The sequence below is a fragment of the Crocodylus siamensis genome, chromosome 2 (genome assembly GCF_052110815.1).
Source record: "Crocodylus siamensis isolate JL-2025a chromosome 2, ASM5211081v1, whole genome shotgun sequence".
In the NCBI taxonomy this organism is placed as follows: Eukaryota; Metazoa; Chordata; order Crocodylia; family Crocodylidae; genus Crocodylus; species Crocodylus siamensis.
Window position 1 is genome coordinate 99400496 of NC_143396.1, and position 27620 is coordinate 99428115.

Here is a 27620-nt window from a genome sequence, read left to right on the forward strand (position 1 = left end):
GTCAGGTGGCTATCCCTACTTGGGATTCATCCTCTTCCGGAATTAGGTACCTTCTCTTTCCAGCAAGACAAAGAGACTCCTTGTTCCTTACTCTATTGCTAATTTCTTGATCCTTACAGCACGCACCTGATCTCAGTTTCCCACTCTGCCTGGTTTGGAACAAAGACATAAAATTAGTAGTGTAATTTGTGGAGCAGCATGTGAGGCATCAACCGTCGGCACTGATTCAGAGGGGCATCAGAATGGCAACTCCCATGGAGCCTATGCCATCACTGCTGCCACTACTGCAGCAGCCTGTGTTTGGGAAGATTTTACTGAGATGTCTGGGGCTGCGCCATCACCAGAGCTGCAACAGCCCCTGCATAGAGAGGTAAGCACTTGCTTCCCTCCTTCCCCCCCTCCCCTCCACCATGCCACCTAGGGCATCAAATTATGCCATAGAATGAAACTGATTACCCTAGCGCAAAAGTGCCCTATTGACTAAACTAACATGTATCAGTTATTATCCTAGTGAAGCTGTTCTATTGTATATAAATAGTTTTTCTTTAGAGCAGAGACTGATTCTTTCATGTCCTAGGTGAGAGTTTATGCATAAGCTAGGGCACTGAAAAGCACTAGCATCTGAACTTACATGGTTTCATCCCTATTGACAGAAACCTGAGTAAGTAGCAATTTGTAGGTGGCAGCCATGGGTGGATTTAGAAGTTTCAGAAGGGCTGCAGATGGTGAGGTGCATCATCATGTATAGCGCAGCACACATTTATTTCCAGTTAAAAAGAAACTAGAAGCTTTGCTAGTATGCTAGGGGCCTAGGGCTGTATTATTCAGTTTAAGATTGAACCAAATACAGCTTCATTGGAGTGAGCTGAAAACAACCTGCAAGGCTATGAAATAGGAGCTTCATTACCAAGAAGAGCTGACAGAGAGCAGAATGGTGGAACAAAGGCTATCTTGATTGGTGGAACATCAAGATCATGAAAAAGAAGAGAGGGTCATTACTGTGGAATGAAGAGTTTAGAAGGGATCTGGTAGTTTATAATGAACCATGAAGTCAATGGACTCCATCAACACTTCCTGACTAGAAATGCTGCTGGCACTGCCAAGCAATTGGTTTTAAACTTTGGGTGGAGCCAGGAATGAAAAGGGGGTGCAAGTGCATCAGTGTACTCTGCCTGGATCTGCCCCTGGTGGCAACCGAGGCTCTCTGACAGATCTAAATATTACCCTATCTAAAAAAAAAAACCTCTGTAGATTTATCCACAGATGCTAAGTCAGTTTTGAAAATGTCATTGACACTAGTTGGTCATTTTCTGACTCTTTTATCTTTAAACTGTATTCTTGTGGCATTCCAGACCCCCTAAGATCAGGAAATACAGGAAATCTCCTACACGATTATTTTCTTGCTACCTTATTTCTGTCTGATTTTCAGGCCAAAAAACCAGAACTGTGCTCCGAAGTAGCTATTTTGTTTCTTTCCTCTTCATGAACACAATCATATAACCACATCAAATATATATATATATATATATAATCTTCAAGGCAGTATAACCTTTAATCTGAAAGACGTATCTTTTTGTTACTTGCTTCCTCTAGGTACAAGTTTTCCCTCTTGTTTTTCTCCCACTCAGAACTCTTAATTTAGCATCCCCCTCCTTAAAAAGGCCTTTCCTTTTTTCAAACTTTAAAACAATGGCAAGTTGCCATGCACAGGTTGATCACTAAGATCTGAGCCACGATTCCATCTGTTACTTAGCGGGGGGTTCAGGAAAACTAGACCGCCCAAAACCTCTTATTAAAGACTGAGCATGTCACCTTTCTCTGATAAATAATTTCATTTATGCATAAAGTAGCATTAGCTTAATTTAGCAGAACCTTTCTGTTCAACTGTGCAGAATGTTTGTTTAGTGATGAATCCCAAGTGTGGTTTGTTTTTACAGAATGATTAACTTGGCTACACAGGTTGCATGCATCATGGTGACTTAATGGTGCATTCATGTGGTTTCCTTCTCATTTGATTGTTACCTTCTAAAAACATTTCCTTGGTTAAGTTTGTGCAGAAATATCAGAACAGCCAATTTACTCAAAATGCACACGTTATAGCTAATATGTAGCAATTATCACTTAATTTGCTGGAAGTGAAAGGTGAGAGGGTAAAAGGTTTTATTACTGCTGTTCAGTTAGAGTGCATTACCAGCTGATAAAATTCTGTATAATTTGTCTGAAGATGGTTGGGTTTTTTTAACTTTGTAATATCAGTAATAATGTGATATCCCTAACTGGTTTTTCATGTATGTTTGCAAATTTCATTGTTAATAACAATCCTAATATGGTATTCATTAGCGTGTTAATTACATTGTCATTTAGAAACCGCTGCTTCCAATTAGCTTTAATGACAATATCAGAATCATTTTTCTGTAGTGCCATTTTTGTGCAACACTTTCCCATTTAAATTGCCTGCTGTTCTATCTTAATTAAATTTAATAACAGCAGTGGTAGTTTATAGGAGGCTTTTTAACCTCATTTAATGTCAGACCATTTATACTGGCTTGAAGCAGACACTGAAAACGTTCGCATTAATCCAATTACCTTGAAAGGGAGCAGACTTCACCTAATTCACATGGTTTTAATAAAGGCCAAACCCTGTGAAAGGTCAAACTATTTTATCTGTCCAAATATGTAGAAACATAGGGGTTGTTGAGTTTTTTTCCCTAGAGGTAGCAAGAAGAAATCAACAATGCAGAAAAGAAAGAGTCTATAACTGTTTTTAATAGGTGGCCAGAAAGACAGAAAGAAAATGAGTGAGTGTCATTAAGCGTTCAGCTCATCAGCTTAGGGAACAATGCAGGACCCTTTCCTAGGGAAACATCACAGGGTCTGATTAAAAGGTATTGCAGGCCCATGCCTCAGGCCTCAGCTCTTGGAGTTACACAGTGAGACCACAGTACTATCTCTCATTAAAAGTAATTATCTCTCTAACCTACATGGGTTCTTAAAAACATGACCTAGGAATCACCCGTATGTTTGAGCCTGTACACAGCCTGAAACAATAGTGCCAGATGATAGAGTTGTACAAAATGGGCTGTATTCAATTTAGATTCAGATTAAGCCCAAATCTGGGACAGTGATTGAATTCGTTGATTTAGATCATGGTCCCCAATTCAATTCATCTAAATCCGAATCTAAAGATTGTATGCTGATTCAGACAATCAGCATTCCGGCCATAGGCACAGCTTTAAATGTTTTTTCTACATACCTTGAGGTACCAGGGGTGGCTCGTGAATGATGCAATGGTGGGATGGATGGAACGTCCCACAGGAGTTGGGGGGGGGGGGGGCACATGCTTAGCAGCAAACCTGGAAGTGGACCAGAAGTACTTCTGGTCCACTTCCGAGTCTGCCAGGGAGCACGCAGGGCCCTCCCTCCCCCCACACCCCCCCTCCTGACTCAGCAATAGGCCATGCGGGGACCCTGGGTGGCCCCCCAGACCCAGGAGGCACCAGTTACCGAGCCGGGGAGGGACAGGGGGCCCCCCCAGTGCACTCCCCGGCAGATCCAAAAGTGAACCAGAAGTGCTTCTGGTCCACTTCCGGGTCTGCTGCTGAGTGCTCTGGGAACCCTCGCCCCCGCGCTCCTGTGTAACACTCCATCTGCCCCACCATCACAGCATTTTCAAGCTACCTGGTACCTTGAGGTTTGTATCGAAAACATTTAAAGCTGTGTCTATGTCCGAGGCTGTCTATGTAGAGAATCTAAGGCATTAAAGGCAAAATGTTTAGACTTAATATGATTAAGTTAAACACTTAATTTCAGATCTAACTTTATGCATTAAGCTTTGAAACAAATTCAACCAAGTTTTACCCAAATTAAATAAGTCATTTTTAAATCAGGGATAAAAGGCAAATAAAATACATGTCCTAAAGAGCATGTGAGAATTTCCCTAGACTTCAATCCAATATTTGTACACAGTAGCTTAAGTAAGAGGTGTGCAACTGAGATAACAGCAAAAATAGCTGTACCACCAGGGCATGGAGCTGCCCAGCTATGCTCTGTTTATTCAACAAAAACATGTTTCTTATAATTTTTTTACACATCCTGTAATGCAAACTGAATCACTCTGGATATTCATAATGACCACTTCTGTAATCTAAGTGATAATCAAAAAGTATCAGCTTCATAGCTCACTTATATAAAACCTAAGGAAAGTCTCCCCTGAGACCCACATAGTGGACTTAGATTCCAGTAGCCTGTTCTTCATGCATGCAGAATTTCAATTAATGTTAGGTGGAATCTAGCTAGGGTAACCATGGAGATGATTTCTATCATAGTGAGACTTTTGCCCCAATTTCAAATATTTTATCCTTATAAATTAGTCCTATTTAATTCCCATGTAAATATGTTTAGTCCTAGAAGCTTTAAGAACTGATTCCCATTATTTTTCACTGTTTCGTTCACTCTCATTTATACCCTTTTTTGGGCTTTGGAAATGAAATGTTTCACATTGTTTTGGGCCCCAGATTGCTTCCAGCTGCCGTGCAGATGGGCATAAGGAAAGAGCATAAGAAGGCTCTGTTACCCTCAGGGAACATAGGAGTCAAAATGCAATGTCTGGAGTGTTCTCTTCAGGTGTCAGTGAGGTCACACAAAGGTTGTGGGGAAGGAGAAAAGGAGGGACTGTGACAGCTTTCCACAACACAGCTGAGTATGCCCAGAAGCAACTTCACTAAACAGGACATTTAGTAGGTAAGTTCCATTTGCTCATCTAGCAGTGTCATAAGATGCTGGAGGCACCATTCTGTCTCTGAGCATCCTCTGGGAATAACACTTTACTCTTATATTAGCCCTTACATGGATTAATCCCAGAATACAGTGCCCTATCCATTTTGGCAACTAGTCATTCAGGGCTGCATCTGTTTTGATCCAGATTTCTTCTAATGGGAAATCCTGCCAAGAATTAAATTCCCTCCTTGACAATTTCCTTGACCTTATAGCTAGGACTTTTAGGAGTTCTTCCTACCCTGAATAGTTCTACCCAGGCCAAAGCTCTACATTTAGATATGATTACTGTAGCAGGAAACCTCTGTCCTTGTTTCCTAGTTTCATAGTTGTTAGGGGCTGGAAGGACTGTACAGATCATTGGATCCAGCCTTCTGCACTTGGGCAGGAAAGACTGCTGGGGTCAGCTGACCTGAGCAAGATGGGCATCAAGATGCTTTTTGAAGATTGCCAGGGTGGTTACTAGGAAGATAGAAGCAGGAAGGAAACCCCAGGCTAGAAAGCGCAGCAAAGAGTAGCATTGCAGGTGGCCTGAGCCAAAGGCTAAAAAGGCCAGGCAGTTAATGAGGCAATTAGCTGCCCCTAGTCCCCAGGCACAGGAGGTCCAGTCACATGGGTGGAAGAAGGCTGGGCATATCAATCCAGTCTCTGATCAGACAGGCACCATTAACCCTGAGTGAAGGAGACTTTTTGTTTTTGAAGTGGCTTGCTTGTGTTTATGTTCTATTTTGAACTTAAGACCAGAGGAGCAAGTTCTGCCTACAAAGGAGGATGAGGCCATGGGATGGGGTGCCTGGGTGGTACAGCAGAAGATAGCCTCAAGCTAGATGGGGTGAGGGTGAAACAGGAGTCTCAAGAGAGGCTGCTGCCAAATCGGGGCTGATGCCCGGGAGCTGAGATCTTAGACAGTGGACCAAGGCTGAGGATGCAGCTAGATAAAAAGGGGGCAAGGCTGTGATGGCTGAAGCCCTGACAGGGAGGGGTTCAGAAGCCTGAGGGAGCATACCCTTAAAGGGGAAGCATTTAAGGGGAGAGCATAGGTCCCATGTAGAGTGGACCTAGCTGGAAAAGACAGAGCTGACCAGCAAGGCTACCTCTGGCTCTAGGGTCTACCTCCCCAACAAACCAAGATAACATCAAAGTCATGGCAGGGGAGAGACTGGAGGTGAGGTGGGAGCCAGGGAAAAGCTGGTGGGTGAGTCAGACCACAAAGTGGTCACCAGATGCCAAGATGGCAGACCTCCAAGTGTGCAACAGCTACACTGGCATTACAATGTTGGTTTGTTCAGGAACCAGAATAGTAATTCCACAAACTGTTTTCTGGTATAGACTTGGTTTGTCTTTACAACAGAAAGTTTGGCATTCTTGGTCATATTTTTCTAAATGGAAAAATTTGACCTCTAATGGCACGATTTTATAAATAAAGCTAACCTTCACATCTAAAGCTCTTTGGACTCTATTCAGTAGTACTTATGAGACGGGGTAGTCCTGACCGGGACTTTCACTACACAATAACAATAAAATTAATAGATAAATAATAAATAGCCATATAATTTACACATGCAGTCCAATGTTAGAGTTACTCAGGTACTATAAATAATTAAAATAGCATCCAATTAAAGCACAGTGGAGAGGAGAATTGGTAGGGAAATGTTTTTGCACTGTTTCTTGATAGAAGAACAGAGTCTTGATATAACCAACATCACTTTAGTAGGTCTTTTGTTTATCATAAAAACAGAGCTATCTATTATAGTAATCTATTTAACTCTAGTATGCCTTGTTAGATTAGCCTCTGTATAAATCAATACAACATGATGCAGTGTGGAAATAACCCAAACTAACTCTAAATGAGCTAATTAGATTATAGGTATATTAGCATGGTGATCCACCCCAGTTAATTGGCTACACTAGCTTCTGGCACCTAAATTATCTCATTCAGGCTGCAGTATCTCTATGCCATGCTTGTACTCCATAGCGTTAATTTACCCAAGGTGCCCACAGAAAAAGCCTACATTTAATATAGGTACCGCATGTGATAAAGACTCTCTTGTAGTATCTAAAAAGAAACCCCACCTTCAAACTTCTGATGAAGTTTCTCTGCTCTTCCCTTTTATTTTGTATTCCCTTTGTTCTACTTTAATTTCAGTTTTAATAGAGTTTATTCCCTAGTCAGTTTGGATAAAATATTTGTCTTAGTTGTGAATTGTAGTTCCTAGATTTTTCTACGGAGATATTCTTCACTGTCTGCACCCATCAGATCTTTCATGTAACAGTATCTAGTTTCTACTTGACTTTAGAAATTATAATTAATAAAATTTGTATTTAACATGATCCCAAACTGAAAAGTGAATGACAAAGCAGTAATCTTCACACTAAGCTGGATGTAAGCATGCATTAAAAAGAACCTAAACTATGGGTTGCATTCCATGGGAACAAATGGGAGATGTTGCCAGTGAATGTTAGTAGACATAAGTGTGAATGAACCTAGGTATACACTAAACAAAGACATGTCCACAACAGGTCCTTAGGTGAATGTTTAGGTCATTCTTGAGCACCTGATCTCCAAAATGTATAGCTGCTTTTGAAGGCTCAATACACAGAGATAGATGAGGTCATAGAAGGTTTTGTTAGAAATGAGAAAGATAGAAGTACTTCTAGACAGATGAAAAGGAAACAATGGCAAGGAAATAGCTGAAGTTAAAACACAGAATGAACAGAGCAAGAGAGACAGAGAGATAAGTATGGGAAGGAGTCCTCAGAGTTAGAAACGACATGAAAAAAGTAAGTATATTTGAGACTGCTGAAGAAGAGGGCAGAGAAGAGAAGAAATTTCTGCCGGACCATGTCAATTTGATATATAAGTATATATTAAGTTTGTCTGAATTCAAGGGATAGAAATAGAATAGAAGTAGAATGGTCTGAACCATCCTAGTTTTACAAATAAGTTTTATTGTCAGAAACTTCAAGTACAAAATGTGAAGATGGATCACTTGTATGGCTGGTGACATTAACTTTGTGTGCTGTGTATATTGTATAATAGATTTTTTTTCTAGCTCAGGACTCCTCTGTCAGATTCTGGTATTTTGTAGTCAGCTTTCAAAGTTACTCTTCAGACAGATATATTTGCTTTTAGTGCCAAATAGAAAGGAGAATGTACAAGAAACATAGTCTGACTGGGACCTGAATTAAAGTAGTTGGAAATGACACATGTAAATTCACACTGTCTCCCAGAAACAGCAATGAGAATTGCTGCAGTAAAATTGGAATATCACATAGAATGTTAGTTTTCCATACTTGGAACACAAACTTAAAGCAATGACAGCCAGACAGAGGGAGAGGGTAGATAGAGAGCATGAATTATAAAAAATAACAGAACTTCCATTCACTTTTATTACAGCGGAGCTTTATTTGTGAAATATTTTACAACTTTCATCCCATCTCTTCTTTGATATGAAGCTTCCTTAGAAAGGAATATTACTAAGAGGTAGTGTAGAGTGCTATCTGGAAATAAAACCTAATCTGTACGATCTCACATGCACTTATGAGAGAGATGTTTTGGAGATTTGGTACTTGATCCTTCAAGGTACTCAGTACTTTAAACTCCAGTTCATGTTGACAAGATATGAGGGCACTTGAAGCTAGATTCATAAAGGTTGTAGATACATTAAAGCCCTAGTGTATCCTGACAGACAAGGGTTGCTCCCAAGTACAACTCATTTAGTAGCTCCTACTTGAACAGCACCAACGGCCATATTAAGCCCACTCGCTGGAGTGGCTCACTGACACATTTCTGGGGTGCAGTGGGAAATGCTCCAGAATATGCCTGTAAGGACACTGCCATGCAAATGTCCTTGAACATAACAATGCTCTGTCTTACAGCACCTAATGTTCAGGGTATGTCTCCATTGTGCACTGCACTGCTTTGAAGAGATAACTTACCTATCTTGGGCATCAGAAGCAGCATATGAGGGGTCAGCAATGTTTTGGGGTTGAATGCCAAAAAACCGTGCAACCTTGCCTGGGAAGATGTTGGCGTGTCGGGGAGGATCACGAGGGAGCCATGAAAGGCCTGATTCTTGTTGTGGTAGCGCAGCCCCAGCCCCTTCCCCATGGTGTTCCCCAAGGTGTGCGTGCAGCCGCCACCAGCAACGAGCCAGGTTGGGGCTCTGGACCTCAGTGCAGCTGCCTGCACCTTCATGGTTGCCTGCTGCAAGCAGCCCAGGCTCTGGGCAGGCTTTTGCCACCTGCTATGGAGCCTGGGCTGCTCACAGCAGAGCTTGCAGCCTGCCCACCACCTGTTGCAAGCAACCTGGGCTCTTTGGCATCAGTAGCTGCACACATGCCTTGGGGTGCCTAGCAAGAAAAGGGCTTGGGTACTTGCTCTGGACCCCAGTGCATTGCCTGCCACCTCCTGGCTTCCTGCCACAGCCAACCTGGAATCTGGGTAGCTGCTGTCTGCCATGGACTCCAAGCTGCTTGCAGCAGGGCTTGCAGCATCCCTGCCACCTGCTGCAAGAAGCCCTGGCTCCATGGCCAGTGGCAGCTGCCCAGAGCCCAGGTGGGCTGTGGCATGATGAACAAGCATGCCACAGCCCACATGCCATGCTCTGGCACGTGTGCCTGGAGTTACCTGAGCCTGCGCTTTTCCAGGCTGAAGAGCCCCATGGATCTCAGCCCCTCGTCATAAGGTCTGTTTTCCTGACCCCTGATCATGTGCATGGCTCTCCTCTGCACTCTCTCAAGCTTCTCCATATCCTTTTTGAATTGGGGAGCCCAAAACTGGACACAGTAGTCCAGCTGCAGCCTTATCAAGGCTGAGTACAATGGGAGAATGTCATCGCAGGATTTGCTTGAGAAGCATTTACAGATGCAAGCCAGTGTTTTGCTCACTTTACCAGTCACAGCACCACATGGAAGACTCATGTTCATCTTGTGGTCAATCATGACACCTAAGTCCCTTTCATCTGTAGTGCTAACCAGCGTAGCACTGCCGAGCCTATAAGCATGCTGCAGGTTTTTCTTCCCAAGGTGGAGAACCTTGCATTTTTCGGTGTTAAACACCATCAGGTTCTCATCTGCCCGTTTCACGAGTCTGTCAAGAACTGCCTGGATCACCCTCCTGTCCTCAGGTATAGATGCTTTACCCCAGAGTTTGGTGTCATTGGCGAACTTGGCCAGCCCACTTCTGACACCAATGTCTACATCAGTGATGAAGATGTTGAAAAGGATAGGCCCTAGGACAGAGCCTTGAGGGACCCCACTGGTCACAGGGCACCAAGAAGATTGACTTCCTTCAACCACCATCCTCTTGGTCCTGCCGCGGAGCCAGTTCCCCAGCCAGCAGATCATGGCGTGGTCAAGGCCACAGTTAGCAGTTTTGCCAAGTGGTGATCATGGGATACCAGATGGAAGGATTTTTTGAAGTCAAGATATATGACATCAATCTCTTCCCCCTTGTCCAGGTGATAGGTAACCTGGTCATAAAAGTTTGGTCAAGCAAGACCTACCCACAACAAACCCATGCTAGGTATCCCTCAGGATATTGCCGTCAGCTAGTCTGTTAAGGATGGCCTCTTTGATAATCTTTTCCAAGACCTTCCCAAGGATAGAGGTCAGGCTGATGGGCCTCTAGTTTGCCGAATCTACTTTCCTTCCTTTCTCGAAGATAGGCACCACATTGGCCTTCTTCCAATCTTCAGGCACTTCACCAGGAGTTCTCAAAGATCTGTGCCAGGGGCTGAGCTATGATGCTTGCCAGCTTCTTGAGTCCTTTTGGGTATAAACCATTAGAGCCAACTGACTTGAAGCCTATCAAGGTATTCCTTCATGAGGTCAGCTTTGATGGAAGGTAAGGAATCTCTTGCACTCAGGCCTCCCTGAACCACAGTAGGCAGGGGTGTCCCATGGGACTGGTGAAATACTGACACAAAGTACCCATTAAACAAATTTGCTTTTTCATGGGCATCAGTTGTCAGTTGTCCCATCTGGTTTAGCAGGGGTCCAATGTTGCCCTTGCTTTTCCTCTGGCTCCCCACATATCTGAAAAATGACTTTTTATTGTCCTTGATATTTGTAGCTAGCTGGAGTTCCATCGCAGCCTTGGCTTTCCTGGTTTGCTCTCTGCAGGTCTGGACCAGAGCAGAGTATTCCTCCTTGTTGGTAGTTCCAGTCCTCCATCCTTTGTAGGTCTTCCTTTTAAGATGCAGGAGGTCCACTAGTTCCCTGGAGAGTCAAGGAGGCTGTTGTGCCCTTTTGCTGCCTTTTCTCTGAAACAGGATAGACTTTGCTTGTGCATCCAGGATTGCTCCCTTAAGAAGCAACCACTCATCTTGAACTCCCCTCTCCTTTGGATTGTGGCCCTTTAGGGCCTCCCTGATAAGCCTCCTGAACTTGTCAAAGTCAGCTTTCCTGAAGTTGAGGGTTTCTGTGTTACTGACTGACTTACCAGCTTTAAAGCAGATGGTGAAGGTGATCAGTTCGTGATCACTGTCATCCAGCTTTCCTTCGATTGATAGGTCACTGATTAGGTCATCCCCAGTTGCCAGTACCAGGTTGAGCAGTGCTTTACCTCTCATTAGCCTGCGGACTTCCTGCATCATATAGAGGTCATCCATGCATGAGAGAAAGCTTTGCAATTGCTCGGATTTGGCTGAGCGCTCCTCCCACGAGATGTCTGGGTAGTAAAAGTCTCCCCTGAAAACCATACACTGGGAGTGTGCAACCTTAGCCAATTCCCTGGCAAACTCCTGGTCAAGGTCTTGACCCTGGGTAGGGGGTCTGTAGTAGACACCCACCATAGTATCCCCTGTGCTGTGTTCCCCACAGATTTTAACCCAGAGGGTCTCAAGTTGTTCACCATGGGTGCCAATGTCAGCTTACAGGGATGTGTAGCTTTCCTTGACATAGAGAGCTACACCCCCACCCCTTTCATCCACTCAGTCCCTCCTGTACAGGGTATAGCCATGTATACCTATGGTCCAGTCATGGGTAGAGTCCCATCAGGTCTCCGTTATCCCTATGACATCATAGTTATTTGCATTTAGCAGGAGGACAATTCCTCCTGTTTATTCCCCAAACTCCTGGCATTTGTGTATAGGCGCACAAGTGTCCCCTTGGGGGCCCTAGCATTGCCTACAGTTCATTACAGGGCTGCGGCAGGGTGGGTTCCCTTAAGTGCCTCAGCCAGCTGGCTTTGCAAGGGTTGTTCAGTGGGCCAGCAGTGGCAGTAGTCCCCCCGTCCCTTGGTGGGCTTAGTTTAAAGCCCAGTGGAGCAGGTCAGCCAATCTGGCTGAGAAGAGCCAGATTTCTTTCAAGATTTTGGGGTGCAGTTTCCCTGAACCCTCAGCACCTATCTCCTTGAAACTTACCAGGCTTTGTGGCCTTTGCAGGGGATAGCATGCCGGCAGTTTTTACCTCACTGTGGCTTAACACATACACGTGACACAAGTTTTGCTTTCAAAATGTTGGGGTGCAGTTTCCCCAAATCCCCTAAACCTAACTCTTTGAAACTTAGCAAACTTAATGCCCTCAAAAGGGGCTACCATTCCTGAAAGATTCATCCAAATCAAGCAAGCAATGGCAAAGTTACATGCAGTTTTGTCCTTCCCCATTATATCCTATGGGCAAAACATCAAAACTGTTTCGCTGTTTCAACGGAACGGAAGAGCTGTTTCAAATCAAAATGAAATGCTGTTCCATCAAAACACTGGTCGAAATGGAATGCTGTCATTTCGCACAGCCCTAATGCCTATCCCCTCTGAGGGGCTCAGTTCAGCAGTTTTTCTCAAAGCAAACTGAACATACAACAATTTTGGTTCCCCACAAAATAAGATGGAAGCCACAGCTCTCTTTTGAAATGATAGTGAGGGCACTAGACACCACCTTTTGCTTAACAGCATGGAAAAGCACCTTCCACATCTTGGGTGGAAGATCTGGTTTAAATTCCTACTTTTGTATCTCCCACTTCTCAGACAAGTGTACCCATGGGTGGATCTAGGATTTTGAAATGTGGGGTACATATGGTATAGCAAATTATCACATATAACACAACACAACACATTTTTCCAATTAAACAAAAAATAGAAGTTTTACTAATATGCTAGGGGGCTAGCACTATATTATTCAGTTTATGATCAAAAGATGTATATGATCATTGGAATGTGTACTAAATTGCTAGGTATTTTACTTGTTGAAAAAAAACACAAACTAAGCAAAAAATAGTCAGAAGGTATCTTGTCACTAGTCCTGTAGTCATTATAGTTAAATGTACCTCACTTATTCAGATTCACAAAAATCTGGAGTGTTTTGATAGTGCCTCCAATACTTCACTGTTGGTCATTTCCATACCTGAGTTAAGGTTTTTAGCTAGAGCTGAAGAGAGCCTGAAGGACTGTGAAATGGATAACAGACAGAAAGACTGCAGAAGAAAGGATAGAATAGTGGAACATCAAGACTATCAGAAAGGACAATAGTTGTTAACACCTGTGGAGTGGAGAAAGATTAGCAGTTATCAGGGAGCTAACAATGAGTCATCAAGTCAATTGACTGTCTCAGCACTCCCTGAATAGAGATGCCACTGCCTCTCCCAGGCACTTGGTTTTAAAATTTGGGTGAAGCATGAAACAAAGTGTGTGTGTGGTGGGGGACAAGGGAGGGGAGCTATACAACTGCACCACTGCACCTTCTGCCCCATGGATCAGCCTAGGTTCAGGGTACCTTTTCTAACCCCTTCTCCATGTGGGGTGAGCACAGGAGATCATGAATAGGACTGCTCAGCCATGGTAGCAGCTGCCTAATTTCACCCCTCTCTCAACTCAGGTGCAAGATGACCATCAGGCTACCACTTCTTGAGGCAGATTCATGGCTGGAGGCTGCGAGATTCAGTAGTCCTGACTCCATCACCACCAGTCCATCACCACAAGGCTTTTACAGGTTGGTACAGGAGAATGTGTTTGCTTCCTGTGGTAGAAACCTGTGCACGACTTTGTTTAATGTGAGGAAGCTGGTGTACAGAAACAGCATCCACATGATCTTGACAAGATGGAGATCTGAGTCCAGTGTTACAATGATACATATAAGCCAGCCATGCTTATATGTACATCCTTGAAGCAGAATTTGAATTTAAAAAGATACAAATGCAAATTTGTTAGCATTGGTTATGGGTTTTTTCGAGTGGTAACAAAATAATGAACATTCTGGCCAGTGTGCACCGCTTTTCTGCGTTTGTGACAGGTTTTGTTCCAGTGAGCCACTAACTTGAAAAATTCTTCTTGTTTTATATCCCCCTCTTCTAAATTTGCTTCAGTTATGAAGCCATCCACTGGCAATTCATATTAATAGATTAATAGATTATAAGGGACTGGAAGGGACCTCATAAGATCATCGGGTCCAGCCCCCCTGCACTAGGCAAGAAAGACAACTCGGGTCGGGTGACCCCAGCAAAGTGACCATCCAGTCTCCTCTTGAAGATTTCCAGGGTAGGTGATTGTACCACTTCTGGAGGAAGTTTATTCCACAGTCTGGACACCCTAACTGTGAAGAAGCTCTTTCTAGTGTTAAGCCTGAAATGGTCTTGCACGAGTTTGTGGGCATTACTCCTGTTTTTCCCCAAGGGTGCCCTGGTGAACAGTTGTTCACCAAGCCCTTGATGTATTCCCCTGATATAGTGGTAAACTGCTACCAAGTCCCCTCTCAGCCTTCTCTTTTTTAGGCTGAAGAAGCCCAAGTTCCTCAGCCTTTCCTTGTATGGTTTGCCTTGCAAGTCTCTGAACATACAGGTGGCTCTTATTGGCCCACTTAACCTTTTCAGGCAAAAAATAATTGAAGATCAAACCTGATGCTGTTGAAAACCCCTTGGGTATGTCCAGACAAGCCTGCACATGCCTCTTGCAGCATCTCAAATTCCTTGGGAGATGCTGCAAGAAGCACGTGCAGGAATGAGAAAATGTTCCCCATGCTGCAAATTTGCTAAAGCATGCTGACAGGGCAGGGCAGGTAGCATGCCAGCAGCAGGGAGCTGGACCCCGGCTCCAGTGCTGGTAAATAAGGGGTTGGCAGGGCTGGAGGAGGGGAGATGGGACCATGGGGAGGGCCACCGCTGGCCCCACCTGCTACCCCAGCCCTCCAATCTCTGCTCCAACTGGCTGTAGCTCCTGCTGGGGGGCTTTAATCCCAAGGGGGAGCCATAGCCCCTGTGGGGGGCATAGCTGCTGTTGAGGGGCTGTAACCCCTGTTGGGGGGCTGTGGCCTCTGTGGGGATGCTGTAACCCCAAGGGGGAGCCGTAGCCCCTGTTGGGGGGGGCTATAGCCCCTGTAGGGGGCAACAAAACATATATTCATAAATTCATGAAACATTTATTTAGAATTCACTTTATTATGATAACAGAGGCACTGGTAGGCTACCAAATTTCTTTAACACTGCAGATATATCAGTAAAACATTGCCCAACTGATGCCTCTCTCTCTCTGTGTACATGTGTGTGTATATATATATATTTATATAGTGGTCTTTTGTTTGAATTGTGGAGGAGCATGGATTTTGTGGTATTTTACAGAGTGACTTGGGGTTTTTTATCAGGGATTTTTCAGTTTTCCAATAGGGAACACCAGAATTCCTGCTAGGGAGGCCAGTGGCAGGACCCAGCCTGCTCAGAGTTGATACCTTGGACCCAGCTGGCTGTGGCTGACCTGCTGGCCATCTGGGACCAGGAGGACATGCTTTGACATATCAAAGCAGGCCACCACACTGAGAACATCTTCCGGGCGATAGCTGCCCAGATGGCTAGGCAGGGAGCACACATGGCAGTAGTACTGCACAAAGGCCAACTAGGTAGCCACAGCCCTGTGGGCCAGCTGCCTCTACTGTCTGTGCAGTCCTTATCCAGGTCTGGCACATGCACAACAGGTCACAGCCAGGCAGCAGTCCCCACTGCCAGATTGCTGCAGTGGATAAAGGGTGCAGGGAACTCTCAGGGCTGCTTCAGCAGTCCAGCTGGCACAAGTGGTAGTGTCCCCAGGTACCAATTGGCTGGGCCTCAGAAGTTCCTGAGAATGATTACCCCTAAGCTACTTGCCAGGGCGGCTTTTTATACGGCCGGGGACAGCACAGGTGTTGACCCTGGGCTCAAGCTCCCCCCTGGCTACAGAACCAGGAGGAGCCAGGCAGGGTTATATTGCCCCAAATGGCACAATTTGCCCCACACCAAAGTGCATGTCTGGGCATGTGCACAGAGGCAAAAAGCCCTGGCTCAAATTTCCACCACTTCTATTTGAGCTGCTGCAAGCCCACGTGCTTGCATGTATGGATGTGCCCCGTATGAGACTATTAGTACCCTTATTTTTTTCAATCAGTAGGACTAATGGCTAACAACACTAGGCTTTGGCAATTACATTTAACTTGTTTTCACCTAAATTTCTGTTAAATGATGTGGTATTAGCACTCTTCTAGTAAACTTTGCTTCCAATTCTTCTATTATCTAAAGTTGTTCAGAACACCTACCTCTGGTACCCTTAAAACTGCTGAAAAGCCATTTCAGAGATTAGCAAACCATATGTTACTGTGCCAGACCAATAAGAGACACAAAGGAAAAATTGGGCAATAAACTGCCAGCTGGCTGAGAAGATTTAAGAAAATAAACCCGTATGCATTTTTTTAAAGCATAATGGCAAATTATTCTCAAAATAGCTGAGATTTTTATAAACGTGCCAGAAAGGTTGCCTAAGTCACATACATGTTTCAGTTCTCTTATTCAAAGATCATAATACTTTCAATCAGGTTTCCAATACTAATTTGACAGTCACTTTATTGTGAATGGGGGTAGTGACTGCTAAAATAAATGCAGTCCTCCTCCTTGACTTCAGTAAGCTTTATATCATGTCCTGTTTTCCAGGTTTCTTAATATTTACTGTTCTCTAGAACAGTCATGGCACTAATTAAGTTTATTCTGATCCACTTCCAGAGATAATGAAGAATTAGAAGAATCCTTCTCTCCAAAACTGGCTATAGTAGTTACTTTATCTCATCTGAGAACCTATATCACAACTTCTGGCTCTGATAAATGCATCCCTAATTATTTGGTCCTCCCTGTTGGGCTTAGTGACTTAGTCCTAAATTTCAGTGTGACAACATCTGGATGTCAGCAGGCATAACTCCCTGATTGGGAGGTGGGTAATGCTGAGAAAACAATGCTGTAGCCTTGGCAATATCCCCTCAACCCTTTCCCCTCACACCTATATCCAACTTGCTAATTGTGCTGCTTTTACAATTTATTTTTCTTCTCTAAATATCAAGCCACCTGTGCTGCTTTAGCATCTTTTGCTATTACCTCTTTTGACCTGCTTAATGTTTCTGGGAAAGGCTTTGATAGCACCATATTTTCTCACATACAACATGCTCTGGAATAAGATATGCTCCTTATTTTAAATGACAGCATGAAGAAAAAAAGATCTTTCTTTGTAATAAATAACAAAGTAGCAGCAACTACAGAGCTCAGCCTGCTCATTAGCCTGCTGCCTATGAATCATGTGAACAGGCTGTAGGCCTTTACTTTCATTTTAGCCTGGCCAAAGCAGCAGAAACTGTTGTTGCCAGATTTTCATGTTTATAATGCACGCGCCAATGTCCAACAGCTGGTTATTCTGTATGTGATGAAAATATGTTATTCTTCATGGTATTTCCAGAACTCCGATATATTTTTCTGGGTGTGGTATGCTTTGCAAAATAAAGAATAGCGACATAACCATATAAATGTGTTGTTATATACAGTTTCAAATACTATTAAATTCTCTGTCCCTCTCACTTATTAACAAAGCACATACAAAAATAGCTCCAAAATTATAGTCTGAATTTGGAAGTTTAGATTACAGGAAAAATATTGAAGGAAAAATATTACTTTGGAAGAAACACAAAAGACAGATGTATGATACTTGGAGGTTATGACTGTCCATTTCTCAAGTATCCACATGGAATGCCCTATTTATTCATTTTAGACACAGACAGGACAGCAAAGTTTCAATCCTGATTTGTATCTAAACGAGCGTGAAGTTGGGTACGTTCAGATCCTTTATTAATTCTCTACTTGTTTATCTTCACAAGAGAGGATCACAATATTCCTGTTTAGCTCAGGCAAGAGTGATACAAAAATAGTATTATTAATATTATAAACCAGTGGTTCTCAAGATTTTTACGTCCTAGGCACCCCTGGTTGGACTGAAGGAACCTCTCAGAAAGTTTCAGTTCTTACTTTCACTTAGATTTTGACTACAGAAAAATAATAAAGCAATCATTCTGTTGTAAAGAATTCAGAAAGATTCCAACAGGTCAAATGTTTTTGATACTATGGCTTCCTACTTGACATCTTCGGGTTTGTTTTGTGATTCAAGTGTATGTGTTCGCACACCTAAAAGCGCTCATATTGCACAGCACCCCACAACATCCTTGAAAGGATCTCATGGCATCCTGGTTGAGAATCACTATTATACACTAACCAAAATCTGGTTAATAAACTTAATTAGAAATTATAAGGTCCTTACTATATTCAAAGAAATGTCTTGTCCTTAACATGAACATATTGTCAAACCCATGAATTATAGGAAATTAAAAGAAAGAAAAGAGTGGTTATCTGATGAGAATTATCCCACAATGGACTGGATAGAATCTAGACTGCAGAGCTTTATGATTTCTTACAAGCAGTAAGAGTTACCACAGTCTTGCTTCCTTGCTACTGTTGTGAGGTACAGTCATTGCAGATGACTACTTCATCCTTAATACAGACTTTTATGACTATATCCTTCAAAACTGCTACAATAACTCGTCGTGCAGCAGTTGTACTTGTTTTATTACACCTAACTTTTCAGCATGTGTCCCCTGGATGGAAGGTAGATTTGAGTTTATGGCAGTTTATGGATAAGGAACGCCTGGCTTCTGCTGATGCCCGGATTGATATTTTTTTTTCCACTTGGAAATCAATAAAGTCTTAGTTACATCTAGGACTGAAGTGAGGGAGATTCTGAAAGTCAATCTGTGGGGTAGACTGTTTTGATGGCTCACAAGAAAGCACAGTGGGAACAAATCACAGAGTTAGATGCTTCAGTTAAGAGCCTGGAGCTGGCACAGTGGGTTCTCAGCCTTATGATTTAGGATGAGCTACAGAAAATGTGATTGAAACAGGTTGTTCAGAAGAAAAAGTTAAATTTGCTGAAGCACACACTTTTTTAAGCAAGGAATTACTGGAGTCGAAACACTGTCACTTCCCTCTAGAATTGTTGAAGTCAAGTAATCACTAATACTAACATTATAATAGTTTTATTTCTTCTCTATTTCTCTTACTTTCCAGGTAGTTTGCATCCTAGTTTATCCTGTATATCATATGGTTAATTTAACACAAGGTTTTCAGAAGAAATCTAATAGAAGATACAAGAAGATAGGGGAAGACCCAGATGACATGGTACCTAAAAATATATTCCTATCCTACCTTGTTCAAGTTCTTGAATATTCATTAATGTGTCTGTTCTCTGTAACGCACTGTCATGTAATCTATAAATCTGTCACAAAAAAGCAGTGAGAAGAAGAAAGACTCATCAACCTTCGATATTACCATTTTTTTAAGGATCCCAACAGAGTGGAATAGGATTGCATTTAGGTGCCTCAGTTTACATAGGCACCTAATGGGAGGGATGATATCTGGCCTAGGATGTCTTGATTACTTAGACCCTAATCACTTCTTTCAATGACATTCCCACATATTTTTTCTTAACATTTGCTATTTTACAGGACAATGTCATTGCTCGATTATAACTATCCAATATTTCCACTTTTATTCAGAGAGATAAAATAGTCTATAGGCTGAAGATCTTACTTTAACATTTCTCCCCCCTCTGAACTTTTTGTTCACCTGCTCCAAAGCATCTATGTTGGCTAACCAATCTTTTAAGAATGACTTAATTTAAAGATATGCAGTCAGGCATCAATGCTGCTTTAATCTTTCTTGGGAAGTTTTAGGTATATTTTGATTAGATCAGGATCAGAGCACTCTGTAATTCTGTAATCACTGTTCATTAGAAAAGTACATCATAAAAAATCCAAACTGTGCTTGTTTGCTTAATTGCCTAGTAGCTGTTCTTGCTTATATTGTATAATTGGTGCCGAGGCATGATTAATTGTTTTTTGAAAGTGTGTTTATTATTCCATTTTGCATGCATACATTATAAAAATAATGTGGTTGACTTAATTATCAAGTTAATTTGCATGATATATTATAAAACATGTCTCATCTTCAGAGCATCTAATAGGGAAGGAGACTTGGGGTAATAAAAATCAGTGTATTCAGCCTTGATGCAAAAGCATTACCATAAGTTGATCAGAAATAGCCGAAGGAACCACCATGGTAACAAGGCCAGGCATTTTGGGAATGTAGAACTAGAACCAGCATCAATCCTGTACACTTAGCATCATTTTTTTCTTTCTAGTACCGGGAAGCTGTTTGTCCTCTGACTCTTGTTATCCATCCTCTCTGATCCTTGTTATCTGCTGCACTGAATTTGCTTCTAGACATCTACTAGAGAGCAGAATATTTTCAAGAAGACTGAGACAGCTCTGTGATGATAGATAATAGATTAATACATCACCACAATGAGGCATGCTGATGTTCCATTACACAATAGATTGCACTACTCAAACGCAGATTCATCTGAATCGTGCATCAAGAAATCCTTAAGTAAAGCCACCCACCATATAAGTGGGTAGTATGAAGCTGTAGAAAATAGCAAGTAGAAAGGGGCGGCAGTTACTTTTTTAACGTATTTTAAACAGATTTCTTATTTCCTTAATACAGCAAAAGCCCTGTGTTTCCAGCATGAGTGTAGAATGGGGGGTGCCAGTAATCTAAAAACGCCAGTTGCCTGAGGCACTGGGGTTTCGGGCACACAGAGCGGGGGGAAGGAGGGGGCAGCAGTCACATGAGAAGCAGTGGCAGTGCAGGGTCTTGGGTTGGTGGTGGCGGCAGCCACATGTGAACCAGAAATTCCAGTTAATAGAAATGCCAGTTAGTAAAATGCCAGGTAACAGGGCTTTTACTGTATTTGCTTTGTATTTCCTTTGGCTTGATATCAAATTCTTGTGATCATGTTAGTTTTAACAAAAAATGGGAAAACTAAAGAAGGTTCAGAAATCAAAATGTAGTGTTTCTGGGGCGAGGCTTTATAATGACTAGAAAGCTCAGCCAATAACCTATTTGTAGTGAGCAAATGAATGCCCTATCTCTTTTAAAAATTATTTCAGAGTTCTACAGTTTTACTGTTGGTGCATATCTTTAGAGAGCCAAAAGAGATGGATAATCCTGAGGTGACTACCTTTCCCTTTATAAGAATTAGAAGCAGATATATTAATAGACAGCAGGCATGGAGCTGCACAGCTCCATATAGTTCTTGTGATCACTCAGTTTATTAAGAATTCAAACTTTACCAGCGGTCCTGGCATCAGAAAAAGCAGCAACAGGAAACCATTACCTGGCCTTTTCTTTGCCAATTCAAGACTTCCCTACCATAAATTTTCTATTGCCTTGTTAAATCCAATTTGAAATGTTTTGGTGTACAATGATTCTGCAGTGTCCTTATGGAGGTCTTCCCCAAATATAATTGATCTGACCATTATCAATTTTCCCCTGATAAATATTTTTCCCTGGAAAAATAAAATATTTCATAGTTCATAATAACAGACCCAAGAAAAAACATACCTAAGGAAACTTCCATGATCCATCTATGATCTTCTATAATCTGCCGTGCCTGGAAAAAGGACTTGAGCATTTAAAATAAAAGCTATAAAAGTAAATTACAGACAGAATACAATAAGGAATTTGTGCTTTAAGTGTAAATGCTCAACAAGGAAGAGACATTCCTTGCAGATTTCATATCTATTCTTTTTCAGAGCAGTACTATATTATTATATTACCTTGAAGATAAATTGCCTCATGTTTTCAGTTAGCAAAGACATCCTAGTGTTGGGTATTATCTCCATTGAAGTGCAGCAAACATGGTCTTAAATTATGTACTTTTGTAAATGGACAGCCCAGCCCAGGAAATTATTAGCCCTCTTTGCTAGAACTGATAATACTTTGAATTGGCTTCTTCCTAAACCCAAAACCATGTCTAGCATGAAACTTATTTTCCAGCATCACTTCCACCTGGTGCCACTCCGTGAGCAGTAGGGAAAGGGAAGTATTAGTGTAGCCGAAGCACTGTTCTACTTCAGCACTATTAGACTTAGAACAACCATTAGATATATACAATGATGATGATAATTAGAAATGTTAGCAGAACCTGATGTAGACTTCTATCACCCCACATTCTAACCTTGATGCCAGAGCAACTATCCTCGTGTCAATGGATACAATGGGAAATTGAGAGAGGATGAACCATGCATTTGCAAAGAAGGCCAAGCAAAGCAGTGAAATTACAAAGTTATAACATTCCAGTTATATTAACTGTGCCATGTTCAAACTTTTGGTGAGATTTCACAGCTGGAATCTTCTAAAGCACAGATCCAAGAGGTTGGCAGCAACCAGTTTTCATTAGGTCCCTCTGTTGTACCTGGTGTTTTGGACTGCACTAGCCATTGTGGCCTGCTGAAACTAAAATGACACTGCTGCTATCAGTTGCTGCAATTGCTGGTAAAGCAGAGTTTCTTACTCTCCCAGGAATGGAGTAGCATACAAGTGGTTTCACTTAAGTAAAGTGATTGCAGCAAGTAACTGTTCTCTTAACAGTGTGTTTCATCTACTGCATTGGCCTGTGAGAATTAAGGCAGTTTCATAATAGTAGGTAAATTAAGTTAAATGAATCTCTGATGAAACTCCACTGACTTTAATGGATTTATCTCAGTGATAAATCTGATCAAATAAATGAACAATACTGCACTTACACCACCACTGACTTTAATGGATTTATCTCAGTGATAAATCTGATCAAATAAATGAACAATACTGCACTTACACCAATCATAATTTTCTATATATTAGTTCCATTTTCAAAAACAATAATATAACATTTAGTCCTTGTGCGAACAATCAGGGAGATATCTGATAGCAATTTATTTTATTATTTAAGCCACTGGCATAAGTCTTATACACACATAATCAGATCCTTAACTGGTATAAACTGTTGGGGTAACAGGGCCCCAAGGTCACGGTGATCGGGGTGGCAATCGGATACGAACAGGTGGGATTACTGGCGTGGAGTTCAGAGGAAGGGACACGTAGCGGATAACAACAAGGTGGGTTTATTTTAACTTACACTTTGATGAAGCGTAGGTACGATATTCTTCAGTTACAGTATTAACACATTAAACAACAGAGAACAACGAAGGGGTCTGTTGCCCACGAGGTTCCCTGACAAGACAAGCCTGTCGGATAAGTCCCAGGGCTGGTCAACAGCTCATAAACGGGAGAACACACAAACTATAACAAAACTGTAACTCGGTGTCAATCCGTGATGCCAGTCCCGTCAGGACAACAATGGGTAGTTGAAGGAAAGCCGAGGTCAAAACCAGAGAATGCAGTATTCAATAGAAGGACAAGCCAAATCCGTAGTCGGTGAAAACAAGCAAAATCAGTCCAGAGCCAGATAAACGGTAGCCGGGTCGAAGAATCCAAATTGCAGAAATCGTAGAGACGTATTCAAAACCAGAAAGTATACAGTCCGTAGCCGGAAGATCAAACATGAAAAATAAAGGTAAGTCGCTGTGCGGACTCAAGAATGGAACTGGGAAATTAGATTCCAAACTCTCTCTTACTAACAGTCCCTGCCTAAGCAGCCTCGGCCTTCAGATAGAGCAGTTCCTTTCTCTCCTACTGCACTGACACACACTAACGCCACCACTCACACACCCACACTGAAGGTGGGGGGGGGTCAGAGAACTTTTAAAGCAACCCTTCAGCCAATCAGGGTGCTTGGACGAAGGAATTTTCTAGACACTGACATCATGCTTATGATAAACTGAGCATGTGCGAATCTAGGCTTTGTGTCAGGACTGAGCATGCGCAGGGCTGAAAGTAGGTCATGGCTGATTGACATCTCCACAGGTCACTCAGGGGGCACGTGCTGAGCACACTGCGGAATTTTCCATGACTAGATGTTATCTGCGCATGACTGGGGACTTACCGTCTGTGTTGCCAGCATTCCTTAAGATTTTGTTAGGACATAAACCAACATCATTCTGTTGATTCCAGTGAAACTGCATCATCTGTCTGTACAGATGAGGAACCGTTTAACTGGCAGCAGGAACAGGCCCTGTTCTCCAAATTCCTCCTGGAAATTAATAGCACTAGAGGTGCTAACAATACTAATAACCAGAGGGGTAGCAAGCAGTTCCTGTGCCCTGGCCAGCAGGAACAGCTGAAACAGTGGCACTACTGCCATTTTGCATTCTTTCAAAATTGGTGGCTGGGGCTAGTACCCAGGTGCCCATCACCAGTTCTACTGCCACTCGTAACACATAGTAACTCTATTTTTAACTACATCATTTATCATTTTATGTTTTGTAAATCATAATCAGAGTGCCCAGGATGTCTATAAAAGGTGTGGAGATAAGAACATGAATAAGTCTATGTAGTAGCTAGTGACACAATTATCAGAGAACTGGGTACCTCTGTTAGTAATCAGATACATGTAAGTTCTGCATGATCAATGCTTATCTCTCTTGCGACTTGCCATTGATTTCAGTGGGTTTGGGTGCATTCCCTGTTTCATATATCTTTGGTAAAGCTGCAGGTGAAACATCCACTGGAGAGAGACTTCTAATGTGAATCCTCCCCACTGTTCCACTACAAAAGCCTTTTTTTTTTAACAACTGAATATGGCAGATGGTCTACTGCCATCAGGCTCTTAACAATCTGTAGGGTTTTTTGATGGTTTAAAATAAATTGGCTTTGTCTTGCTAATATTTGATTAACTATGAGTTATCTGGCAGCTATTACTACTGTACTTTTTGCCAATAAATACTGTAGAAAGACAAAATGTAAAGTGCTGCTACCTTAACTTGTAGCAGTACTGGACTTGGATGAGACATCTTCTGCTTATATCTTCTATAGTATTAGGAGTGGACTAATATTGTTCTAGATGACAGTAATCTAAACTGTAAATGTAGCTTGTTTGATTCTACTATTTGAAATTAAAGGAAAGGATCTAAGGGAGAAACCACTTGGGTATTCTTGTTGGGTATCATTGTTCTTGGTACCAGATCTATGAGTTCCTGAATCTCAGAAGAGTGCTGATTTCCTTGCTTCCATCAAGGACTTGACCTCTGCCACAAGACAATCTGAACCTTTGATTGCCAAAAAACTGGAGGGTGCAGCCAGAGACAGTGAACATCCTGTTCCTTACACTCTTCTTCCTGAACATCTGTTTCTTAGAGACACGATACTGAGCTAAATGGATCGACTCCATCTGGCGTTTATCCAACTTTATCTGGCAGTTTTTACACAGTTTTCAGGGGCCAATAGATTCAGCTCTAATACAGCATAAAAATAATGGAACTGTTTGAGTTACGTGACTGGATTCTTTTCTGTATTTCCTGTGCCTAGCCAACCCTGTCAGCTCCATTTTCATGGTCACTGAAAGAAGATTTACTTGTACGGACTGACATCTGAGCTCACAAACTGTTATTAACGAGGAGTTTACAAACTAAAAAAAAAACTTGCCAAACACAAGTAAAAGCTAACACAATAATCCCATGGATTTTGTTGATATGGGTCTCCACTATCTGTTAGGCCTCTTAAATCACTTTTTCACTAACTTTGGACAGCAATCAGTTAAAATAAGCAGGAACCTGACTTCCATCCCTTGATTCAGAAAGCTGCCCTTGTTCAGCACATTATTTAAGGACATATTTCACTTTAAACATGTTCTTAGGTGAAAAAATGTAAAGTGAAACACATGCTTACATGGTTTAATGAATAGGGTGCTTCTACAATGCTCTAAATAACGCCTGTTCTAAAAAATGTCTGCTTTCAAACCATAGGCATTCAGTTATCATGGCCTGTCCCAAGTAAGCCTGTATATCTAAAGCTCTTGGGCTTTTAAATATTTTTTACCTACAGACCTTATTTTCTTAGAGAACCTTGAAACCACAGTAGCCAAAAGGCATATGAGGAGAAGGGAGTCGTATTGACTTCCAGTTGACTAGTTCTGATTTATGCCTTGAGAAAGTTAAGTAGTTGCTTGCCATTTGGGGCATCTGAGTATTGCTTCCCAAATACAGTTTCCTCAGAGCCAAATGGTCAGAGAGCCTCGGGCATTCTGTTACAGCTGCACAGATTTTTGTCTTTATAACATAAATGTTTATGTCCAGCACAATCCCTTGCAGTCCTAGAGCTGCATCCATTATAAAGTGTGTGAGAGAGTTTCGTGTACTGATTTTGCCCACTCTTGAAACTCAGAACACTCCCCTTCTATCTTCCTTAAAAATAAATCATTCCTTAATATTACTGATGTTGTTTTTTAAAATATAAAGCATTAACTTGGCTCATCTGACTCACCCCTTAACCAGATAGGAAATGAGCTTTCCAAACCCACTATAACAGGTATGCATACATTCAACTTTAACTAGTTTCAGTTCAGGTGCTCAAGCTTTAGATTTCCATTAAATATTTTTAAAAGAAAAAAGAAAAAATAAGAAAAAATTACTGGAGAATTCAATAAGTAGACTGATAAAGCTGACACCAAAAATCAACTATAAATGTAACAAGAGATAGAATTATATACATGTAGTGCAAAACTAAAAAAGAAATGCTTTGCACTTCCATTAAACTTTCCAGTAGAGGACTTCAAAATAATTTACAAGGTCGAATGAAGGTGTGTTTTTCATATATTGAATGCTGGATGATATGCAAGAGGACCTCATGCTTTTAAACATAAACTGGCTCATTCTTAAGACAACCATTTACAGATACTGCAGACGCCGCTAGCATTCAAACCATGAGCTCATACACTGGCTTTCTATTGTGACTTCTTCATATTCTTCTTTCCTGCAGCCTCCCTTCAAGTCCCAGTCAGATTACTGCACCTTTCCTTATAACAGTATCTTGTTTTTGTTGGGTCTTTTTGCTAGATTTTCTGACTTGCTAGGGCTAGAGGTAAGCAGTGGTTCTTAGTCTTTCTAGATTCCTGGCACCTCTCCATATTTATTATTTTTATTTAGTGGCACCCATTTAAAATTTAATTCGTTATTAGAATGCATATAAAAATTATTAACTGGAAACACATCTTTAAACAGCTCAGAATGTTTTTGACACTATGGATTCTTGTCTGAAATCTCTGGGTTTCCCTGTGAATCATGTGTAGGCGTTATCATACCTAACAGCGCTAATATTGTGTGGTGTCCCATGGCACCACTCAAAAGGATCTTATGGCACCCCATGGTGCCACAATACCCTGGTTGAGAATTACTGTTTTAAAGGGATGTGGCCTTCACCATCAGCCCATTGTAGCCTACCAGGGCTTCTCTATATCTCTAAAATGGCTGGTCTCAAGGATGCTAGGGCTAAATATGCCCTGTCCACCTAAGTTAGCTGACCTGCTTCTGCCCCGGCTGATGATCTTGCTGGAGCTCAAGAGAAGAGCCCAGGACAGCCTCACTATACAATTGCAAGCTTTAGAGCATGTCATTTCCATTATTGGCTGGGGTGTACTCAACCCAGCCCTCCCCAGTTCTGGCCACTGCACGTTTGTAGCCCTTCAAGTGGGTTGGACCCTTCAAACCAGTCTGTCTCCAACTAGCCTCACTAGCGTTATTGATCTTTATGGGGGATAAGCTTCAAACTTGAAGTTGCCTTCATTGTGTTGTGTGGCATCAGTATC

General features: G+C 42.0%; 1 protein-coding gene across 4 annotated transcripts in view; it reads right to left on the bottom strand.

Moving 5' to 3' along the window:
* Positions 1-23646, bottom strand: part of IL15 (interleukin 15) — a 125855-nt gene extending 102209 nt beyond the window's left edge. For all 4 annotated transcript variants that reach the window (XM_090036483.1, XM_090036486.1, XM_090036475.1 and 1 more), the window contains exon 1: positions 23058-23646. The gene's annotated coding sequence lies outside the window, so the exon portion shown is untranslated. The remainder of the gene's footprint in view (positions 1-23057) is intronic.
* Positions 23647-27620: the final 3974 nt, after the last annotated feature.